Raw genomic sequence first — 9224 nt, forward strand, 5'->3', positions numbered from 1 at the left:
ACGTTCACAGGCTCCAGGACGTAGACGTGTTTTGGGAGGGCGCCACCCTCAATCACTAGAATGAGTCCGAGATACCGCGGGGTCATCCAGGAGAGGCGATCAGGAGGCCTTTGAACACTCAGACCTGAAGCTCAGAGAGGGAAGGATGCAGGGAGCTTTCGTTTACTGTGTACTTGACAAATGTTTCTTGGGCATCTGCTATGTGCTAGTCACTGTTTAGCCCTGGGGTGGGGGGGTCCCACAGTGAGCAGGACAGGTCTCCCAAGGGTGATGGGGCAATGCATAATTAAGCAAGTCAATAGCCGGTATGTCACAAAGTCAAGTGTGATGTGGAGGCAAGTAAAACAGCGAGAGAGAAGCCTGGCAGATGGCTCTGCTGTTCTAGACGACGGTCAGGGAAGCCTCACTGGAGGAGGTAACACTGAGCGGAGGGTGAAAGAAGTGAGGGAATGAATGAACCACGGGAGATTTTAGGGGGAAGCTGTTCCAAGCAGAGGGAATAGCAGGTACAAAGGCCCTGAGGCAGAACATGCAAGCAGGCCAGCATGGCAGGAACAGAGTGGGCAAAAGGGAGAGTGGAGATGATGTGTTCAGAAAATAGAGGGATTGTGGGAGGTGGGGGAGGGGGAGAGCAGATGGCAGCGAGCCTGACAAGCTGTGGTGGGGACACTGGGTTTATTCTGGGTGAGACGAGAGCCACAGGAAGGAGTTTTTATTGGAGGGCTTGGGGGGAGGGCGGTAACAGCTTTACTGAGATAAAACTCACATCCCATACAAATCACCCACTTAAAATGTACAATTCAGCAGTTTTCAGTATATTCACAGGCTTGTGTTACTGTCACCACTACCAATTTTAGAATATTTTCATCACCCCAAAAAGAAACCAGTACCCTTAGCTATCACCCCTCAATCCCTCCATCACCTTTACCTAGCTCTCGGAAATCTACTAACCCGCCGGTCTTTCTGTCTCTGTGAATTTGCCTGTTCTGGACAGTCCACAGAAACAGAGTCATACCATAAATGCAGCACTGGAATGTCCTGAGCCAAGGAGAGATGACAGAGCTGCTAAATCTGATTTTAAGAAGTCAAGGGTGGGAGTCAAGAAGCCAAGGAGGTGACTCAGAGTCTAGGCGAGGGAGGACACTGGCATGGGGCACGGTGGGGGCAAGGCAACGGAAGGAAGGAGGCATGAGCGGCTTCTGAGCACGTTTAGAAGGTGGAATCAGGATTTGCTGACAATCTGATGCAGGCTGGGAGAGAAACCAAGGAACGCTGCCAATATTAAGCCTGAGCATCTGGGACCACCGAATCTCCTTTTCTAGGAGCGCAAAGACAGTGGAAAGAACACGTCAGGTTTGCGCTCTTGGGTCTCCACTGAGGCGGCCGTGGTTACATGGGTCTGGAGCTCAGGAGAGAGGTCCGGGCCGGGGATGGACATTTGAAAATCACCCGAACACTGACCATATTGTATTTATTGCCAGGAGGTCTCTGAGGTCACCAAGGGGGTAGGTGCGAAGAGAGAGAAGAGATTTGCAGACAGAGGGCGGGGGTGGAAGAGGAGAAATCGAAGCCTAACAGAGAAGGAACAGCCATTGAGAAAGAAGGAAAACCATCCAGCGCAGTGTAATTGAATCAAGGGGGAAAGGGGGCTCAGGAGGAGAGTGCTGTTCAGATCACTACACCTTGATCAGAATGGCTCATTGATGTGTCATCCTTGCTCAGGGGCCACGCTAATCTCTGGATCGTTCCATTTCTAGTATGTGTGCTGCCAAAGCGAGCCCTGGGATGGCTCATTTAGAAATACCTAATGCCGGCAAGCCCTCAGAGCGCCCGGAGCTCGGTGCTTTGCTGGTGGGAAGGCGAAATGGTACGGCTTTTCTGGAAAACAGTTAGCCAGGTTCTTAAGTTAAACATTACACTTGCCTTATGACTCAGCAATCCCACTCCTCCTTGTTTACCCAAGAGAAAGAACATTTATGGACGAAATCTTTATGGGAGCCCAAGAGACGTGAAAATCTATGTTCAGACCAAACCCTGGATTTGACTGTTCATAGCAGCATTATTCATAATAGCCAAAAGGTGGAGACAAGTCAGGCGTCCACCCACTGAGGAATGGATAAATAAGGTATGCTATAGCCACACAATGGAATAGTCTTCAGCCGGGGCGCCTGGGTGGCTCAGTCGTTAAGCGTCTGCCTTCGGCTCAGGTCATGATCCCAGGGTCCTGGGATCGAGCCCCGCATCGGGCTCCCTGCTCCGCGAGAAGCCTGCTTCTCCCTCTCCCACTCCCCCTGCTTGTGTTCCTTCTCTCTGTCAAATAAATAAATTATTAAAAAAAAAAAAAAAAGGAGTAGTCCTCAGCCATTAAAAAGGAATGGAGCATCGAACTGTGCTACGATGTGGCTGAACCTGGAAAACACTACGTCAAGTGAAAAAAAGCTAGTCCCAAAAGACCATGCGTCGTAGGATTCCATTTATATGAGATTTCCAGAACAGACAAATCTGGACGGACAGAAAGTAGATTAGCGGTTGACTAGGGTTCAATTAGCGGAGCGGGATTTGGGGGTTGATAGCTAAAGGGGACGGGGCTTCTTTCTGGGTTGACGAAAGTGTTCTAAAATCAGTCGTGATAGTTGCACGTCTCTATGAAAATACTAAAAATCATCGAATTGTATGCTGTAAATAAGTGAATTCCATTAGGACGTGAATTCTATCTCAAAGTGGTTATAAAATAAATAAATGAAATTTACCTTGCAGTTGCAAATGGGGGAAAAACCTGCACATGGCTATCTGTACTGGGTTTTTGTTTTTATGCATTTATTTGAGAGAGAGAGCATGAGCGGGGGTGGGGGCAGAGGCAGAGGGAGAAGCAGACTCCCCGCTGAGTAGGGAGCCCAACGTGGGACTTGATCCCAGGACCCAGACATCACGACCTGAGCCAAAGACAGATGCTTAACTGACTGAGCCACCCAGGCGCCCCCAAAAGGATAAATTTTAGTGTATGCGAATTATACCTCAATAATTTGACTTTTAAAAATGCTCCTGAAAAAAAAAAAAAAAAGGTGCTCCTGAAGCCCAAATGTTGGCCAACTGATGAATGGACACCCAACCACGTATCCATACAATGCAATGTTATTCAGCCATAGAGAAGAAAGAAATCCGGACATGCGCTACTACATGAGTGAACCTTGAAAACATGCTGAGTGAGGGAAGCCAGACACAGAAGACCCCATAGTGTAGGATCCCATGGATAAGAAATGTCCAGAATAGGCAGGTGCACAGAGATGGAAAGCAGATTAGTGGTTGTCAGGGGCTGGAGGGGAGGAAGGAATAGGAGTCACTGCTCAGCGCATAAGGGGTTTCCTTTTTGGGGGCGATGGAAATGTTCTGGAGCTAGGTGGTGATGGTGGTTGCACGATCTAGTGCATATATGGAAAACGACTGAATTGCACACTTTAAAAAGGTGAATTTTAGGGCTTGTGAATATACCTCAATTTTTATTTTTATTTTTATTTAAAAAAAATTTTTTTACCTCAATTTTTAAAAGAAAAAAAAGAGGGCACCCGCCCAGCTGGCTCAGTCGGGACAGCATGTGATTCTTGATCTCGGGGTTGTGAGTTCAAGCCCCATGTTGGGTGTAGAGATTACTCAAAAATAAAATCTTTAAAAAAAGGAAAGAAAAAAAAGAAAAGAAAGGCTTCTGAGTGGTCACATCAGAGAAGAGCAGAGACTTGGCCACTGGATTTGGTAAAGCGGGGTCAGTGGAGAACAGAGCAGGGCCGGTGGAGGGGTGAGGGTAAAGTCCATTCCATGGACCCATGAGAAGTGGTTTCTGGAGAGCCTGTGAAAGAGGAACAGGGCACAAGCCCCTAGAAACTCCTTGAAGGAAGTGTTGTTATAAAAAGAGAACAGTGCAGTAGCTGGAGGGGGATGTGAGATCAGGGAGATGGGGATTATTTTTAAAATGGACAGGTGCCTGGGTGGCTCAGTTGGCGAAACGTCCGACTCTTGATCTCAGCTCAGGTCTTGATCTCAGGTTCGTGAATTCAAGCCCCGAATTGGCTGGGTGTGGAGCCCACTTTATATATACATATATATATTTTTAAGATTTTATTTATTTGACAGAGAGACAGAGCGAGAGAAGGAACACAAGCAGGGGGAGTGGAGAGGGAGAAGGAGGCTTCCCGCTGAGCAGAGAGCCCGATGCGGGGCTCGATCCCAGGACCCTGGGATCATGACCTGAGCCGAAGGCAGACGCCCAACGACTGAGCCACCCAGGCGCCCCCACTTTATATATTTTTAAAGGTTTTATTTATTTATTTGACAGAGAGAGAGAGCACAAGCAGGGGAGCGGGAAAGGGAGAAGCAGGCTCCCCACTGAGCAGGGAGCCCAAAGCAGGACTCTATCTCACGACCCTGAGACCATGACCTGCATGGAAACCAAGAATCAGCTGCTTAACCAACTGAGCCACCCAGGCGCCCCTCTGTGGGCCTTTCCTAAAGCAGCCCCAGGAAAACTAAAACATGTGGGGAAACAAAACTACAAGAAAAGACAAGGTCATTTTGAGGAGGAGTACAGAAGGGCTTGCTTAACCAGAAATCAAGACCATCATCATTCAGCCTTTGCCCACTAAGAGACCATGGTATCTGTAGAAGATTAGACAAGCAGATAAACAGAAAAGAACAGACAGCCCAGGACCAACCCATACATTCATGGAGATTTCATATGAGACAGAAGCTGCCTTTCAGATCATGGGGGAAGGATGTGGGTTATCCACATGGGGCTATCTAGAAAAAGATAAGACTGCATTGAAAGTAAAACCTCTGGATATCAAAGGCCCTATAAGCAAAATGAAAAGATGAGCCACAAGCTGTGAGAAGGTATTTGCAACACAGGTAACTGACAGAGGGATTCATGTCCACAATATATAAAGAACTCTTACCGATCAATAAGAATGACACAGCTGAATGAAAACAATGGGCAGAAGAGGGAGGGGAAAATGGCTCCAGAAGTCCTGGAAGATGGGAAAAGGACGCAGGTTATGCACATGGGGTGGGAGATCTCTACCTCACACTATACACGGAACATCTGAGATGTAGCCTCTCTGTAGTTATCAGCCACGTGAGCGAAGACAGGCCTGGCGGAAGGGTGTGGGAGCTTCATTAACCTGGTTGAGAGTGAGGTCAAGGTAAAGAGGGGAGAAATTCTTTCTGACCTGAGGAAGGGAGAGGTTGGCCCAGCCCAGAGGGAAAATGTGAGGTGGAAGACAAGCCTGGCTCTGTGCCCAACACCTGCCTGAGTCTTGTCAAGTTTAGCCAGGGTGGGTCAGCCTTGCCTTGCCTTCCCCGCGATGCCCGCACTTGGCCGACAACATCCTCTCTGACTGACATCGCACAGGCCATCCACTTCCGGCGTACAACTAGATGCTAAGTCTTCTAGTAGCCTGCTTCCTTGAGCAGCATAGAAACCACCATCCTTCCAGGCACGCAAGCTGGAAACTTCGAAGGGATTCATGACTCATCTCTGCTTCTCAACATCCCACATCCCAGCCAGCAGGAAATCCTGTTGGTTTGACCTTCTGAATGTATCCAAAGTCTGACCCCCACAGCTACCACCCTCGTCCCTGCACTATCATCTCCCCTCCTTAGCTGTTGCAAGCAGCTTCTTGCTGCTGCCACCCTAGTCCCCAACAGAAAGTGCCTCATGTGGCAGCAGAATCCATTCACGGTAACTGCACGATGTCTTTTCCCTCTTTGGATGCCTTCTGTGGATTCACGACACCCTGTCCCCTCTCTTCCCTCACCCCCCCCCTTGCTCACTCTGTTCCATGCACACTGGCCTTTTTGCTGTTCCTTGACCTAGTGAGGCACAGTCCTGCCTCAGGGCCTTTGCACCTGTCCTGCCTGCCTGGGACAACTTTCCCCCAGATATTTGTGTGGCTCATTCTCTCACCTCTCTCAGGTCTCTGCTCAGATGTCACCTCCTCAGTCGGGGCCTTCCTGACCTCACCATAGAAAATAGTTATCCTTGGGGCACCTGGCTGGCTCAGTCAGAGCACATGACTCTTGATCTCGAGGTTGTGAGTTCCAGCCCCACACTGGGCATGGAGCCTACTTAAAAAAAAAAAAGATAGTTATCCTTCTCTTCATATACCATATCACCATCTGTCTCATAACCTGTTTTATTTCTTGATTTCTTTCCAATGCATTTATTTATCACCAGTTGACACATTGTGTGTGTGTGTGTGTGTGTGTGTGTGTATTGCCTCGTTACTAGAGTGTCAGCTTCATAGGGCAAGGAGAGCTGCCTCGGTCGCCACTGTATTCCCATGTCTAAAGAGTAGTTGCTCAATAATTACACGTAGTAGATGCTCAAGAAATAGTCCACGAATGAACAAATGAATCGTCTCCACAGCTCTAAAAGGTAGGGACTCTGACTCTCCCATTTTACAGATGAGGAGACTGAGGCACCAAGAGGCACCATCACCTCCGCAAGACCATCCAGCTCCCGTCTGTTGAGTTCTTGCTGCCGGGCAGGCTCTGCACTCAGCACTGGACGTGCAGGTTCTCCAACGGGATCCGGATTGTCCGCGGGGCAGGTGAGGGCCATGAGACTCCCAAAGGTGAAGTCACTTAGCTGGGGCGCACAGCCAGGAAGTGGCAGATCCGGGATCAAAGCCTGTCTGGGGTCAGGGCCATCCTTTTACCTTCAGCTGCCGAGTCGGTGTGAGAGGCTGAGCCAAAAGACTGAACATCCTCATTCCATTCGTCGTTGCTTGTTTCTCCTTATCAAGTTATCGGCTAGCCCTGTACCTTCATGCCCCACCCAGGGTGCACACCTGAATTTATTTTGAAGCAAATCCCAGGGGTCACATCTTGTAGCCACACGTCCCTTGGTATCCTGGCAGCCTTAGAATCGCCAGATCACACATGAATTTTTTTTTTAATTTTTTTTTAGATTTTATTTATTTTTTTGACAGAGAGAGACACAGCGAGAGAGGGAACACAAGCAGGGGGAGTGGGAGAGGGAGAAGCAGGCTTCCCGCTGAGCAGGGAGCCCGATGTGGGGCTCGATCCCAGGACCCTGGGACCATGACCTGAGCCGAAGGCAGACGCTTAACCGACTGAGCCACCCAGGTGCCCCCACACATGAATTTTTAATTCACACATTAAAAATCATAAAATCACAGACTCATCGACCTCTGGAGGGGACTCCGTGACCTCCTTGGTGCCACCTCTCTGTGGGATTTCTTAGAGTCGTGACCAATAGTGAGGCCACTGAAGCCAAATGGCCCTGGTTTCGAATTCAGCTTCCCCGCACTCCCCCCGCAGCTGTGCAGCCTCCAGAGAGGGTCTCAGTTTACTCATCTGTCAAATGGGGGAGACGACAACAGTCCCTACTTCAGAAAGCTGTTGGGAGGTTTGCATGAGTTAATACGTGTCAGGCACTTAGAACGGATCCATCAACAGATGAACAGATAAGCGAAATGTGGTCCAGCCTCCCAGTGGAATATTCTTCAGCCATAAGAAGGAATGGAGCAGTGACCCATGCTACAGCATGGCCGAGACTTGAAAACGTTTCGCCGAGTGAAAGAAGCCAGGCATGGAGGCCACATAGTGTACGACTGCATTTGTATGAAATCTCCAGAAGAAGCAAATCTATAAAGACAGAAAGTAGAGTAGTGGTTGCCAGGGCCTGGGAAGGATGGAGAGATTGGGGCGTGATGGCTAAAAGGTGTGGGGTTTCTTTTAGAACGATTTCATCACCCCCCAAATTGATGATGGTGATGGTTGCACCCTGTATATATTAAAAACCACTGAGTGGTACACTTTTATCTCAAAAGTTACATGTCATGTGATTGCATTTATGTAATGTGACAAAATTCTAGAAATGTAGAACAGAACAGTGGTCAGTAGGGGCTCAGAAGGGGGTGAGAGCAGAGAAAATGGAGTGGCTGCACCAGGGTGGGGGGTCACCCTTGTGATGAAATGTTCTGTATCTTGACTCTGTTGGTGTTGGTGTCCTGGTTGCGATACTGGACCTTCGATCCTCGTTACTTGTGGATTTCATGTTTGTGAATGCAAATATGGAAAAGCCCCCAAAGTAGATACTGGTGAGCCTTTCTCAGTTATTCCCAGACATGTACAAAGCAACAAAAACTTGAGTCACCTGACGCACACATTCCCAGCTGAGGTTGAACAGGGCAACGCTCTGCCTTCTCCTTGCAGCTCCCACGCTGTAAACAAGTGTCCTTTTCACAGTCTACTTAATGCCACATTTTTCACATTTTTGTGCTTTTTGTTGGTGATCTTGCTGTTTATTTTTTTTTTATTTTTTTATTTTTTAAAGATTTTATTTATTTATTTGAGAGAGAGAGAGAATGAGAGACAGAGAGCATGAGAGGGGGGAGGATCAGAGGGAGAAGCAGACTCCCCGCCAAGCAGGGAGCCCGATGCGGGACTCGATCCCGGGACTCCAGGATCATGACCTGAGCCGAAAGCAGTCGCTTAACCAACTGAGCCACCCAGGCGCCCTTGTTGGTGATCTTGCTGTTTAAAATAGCCCCCAAACCCAGTGTTGAAGTGCTGTCCAGAGTCCCTAGGCGCAAGAAGGCTGGGATGTGCCTTAACGGAGAACATAGGTAAGATTTTTACATGCATGAGATGAGCTTGGTTCAGGCTAGAGTTCTAGAGCTGCTGGCCTGAGTTCAACGTGAGGGAATCAACAACGGATATTATGTAAGGTGTTTTTAAACAGAAACACACATGAAGCAAAGTTACATATTAATGGTTTCATCACCACGTTGTAACCAAAAGCTGTCAGAACCTAACCCTGTACTTCCCTCCCACCACCCCAGGAGTGGTGTTCAGTATTCGCTAACTCAGCATTTGCGGCGACTTTGTAGAACATCACTGCGCCAATGAAGAGAATCGGCTGTACTATAGTTTTGTAACATGTTCCCACTGGAGGAAACTGGGTGAAAGGCACACAGGAGCTTTCTGTATTATTTCTTAACACTGCAATGTGCATCTATAATTATCTCAGGATAAAAAGTTTAGTTAAAAACAAATAGAGTGGGGCGCCTTGGTGGCTGAGTTGGTTAAGCGTCTGCCTTCCGCTCAGGTCATGATCCCAGGGTCCTAGGATGGAGCCCCGCATCGGGCTCCCTGCTCCGCGGGAAGCCTGCTTCTCCCTCTCCCACTCCCCCTGCTTGTGTTCCCTC

At 48.6% G+C, this 9224-nt stretch overlaps 1 non-coding gene across 1 annotated transcript; it reads right to left on the bottom strand.

The window, feature by feature from the left end:
* Nucleotides 1–1677: 1677 nt before the first annotated feature.
* On the bottom strand, nt 1678–1781 carry LOC116622511. Its single transcript, XR_004297578.1, has one exon. It is a non-coding gene; the product is annotated as a U6 spliceosomal RNA (small nuclear RNA).
* Between the last annotated feature and the right edge of the window lie 7443 nt (nt 1782–9224).

This window comes from Phoca vitulina, unplaced genomic scaffold, assembly GCF_004348235.1.
Source record: "Phoca vitulina isolate PV1807 unplaced genomic scaffold, GSC_HSeal_1.0 scaffold52, whole genome shotgun sequence".
Taxonomy (NCBI): domain Eukaryota; kingdom Metazoa; phylum Chordata; class Mammalia; order Carnivora; family Phocidae; genus Phoca; species Phoca vitulina.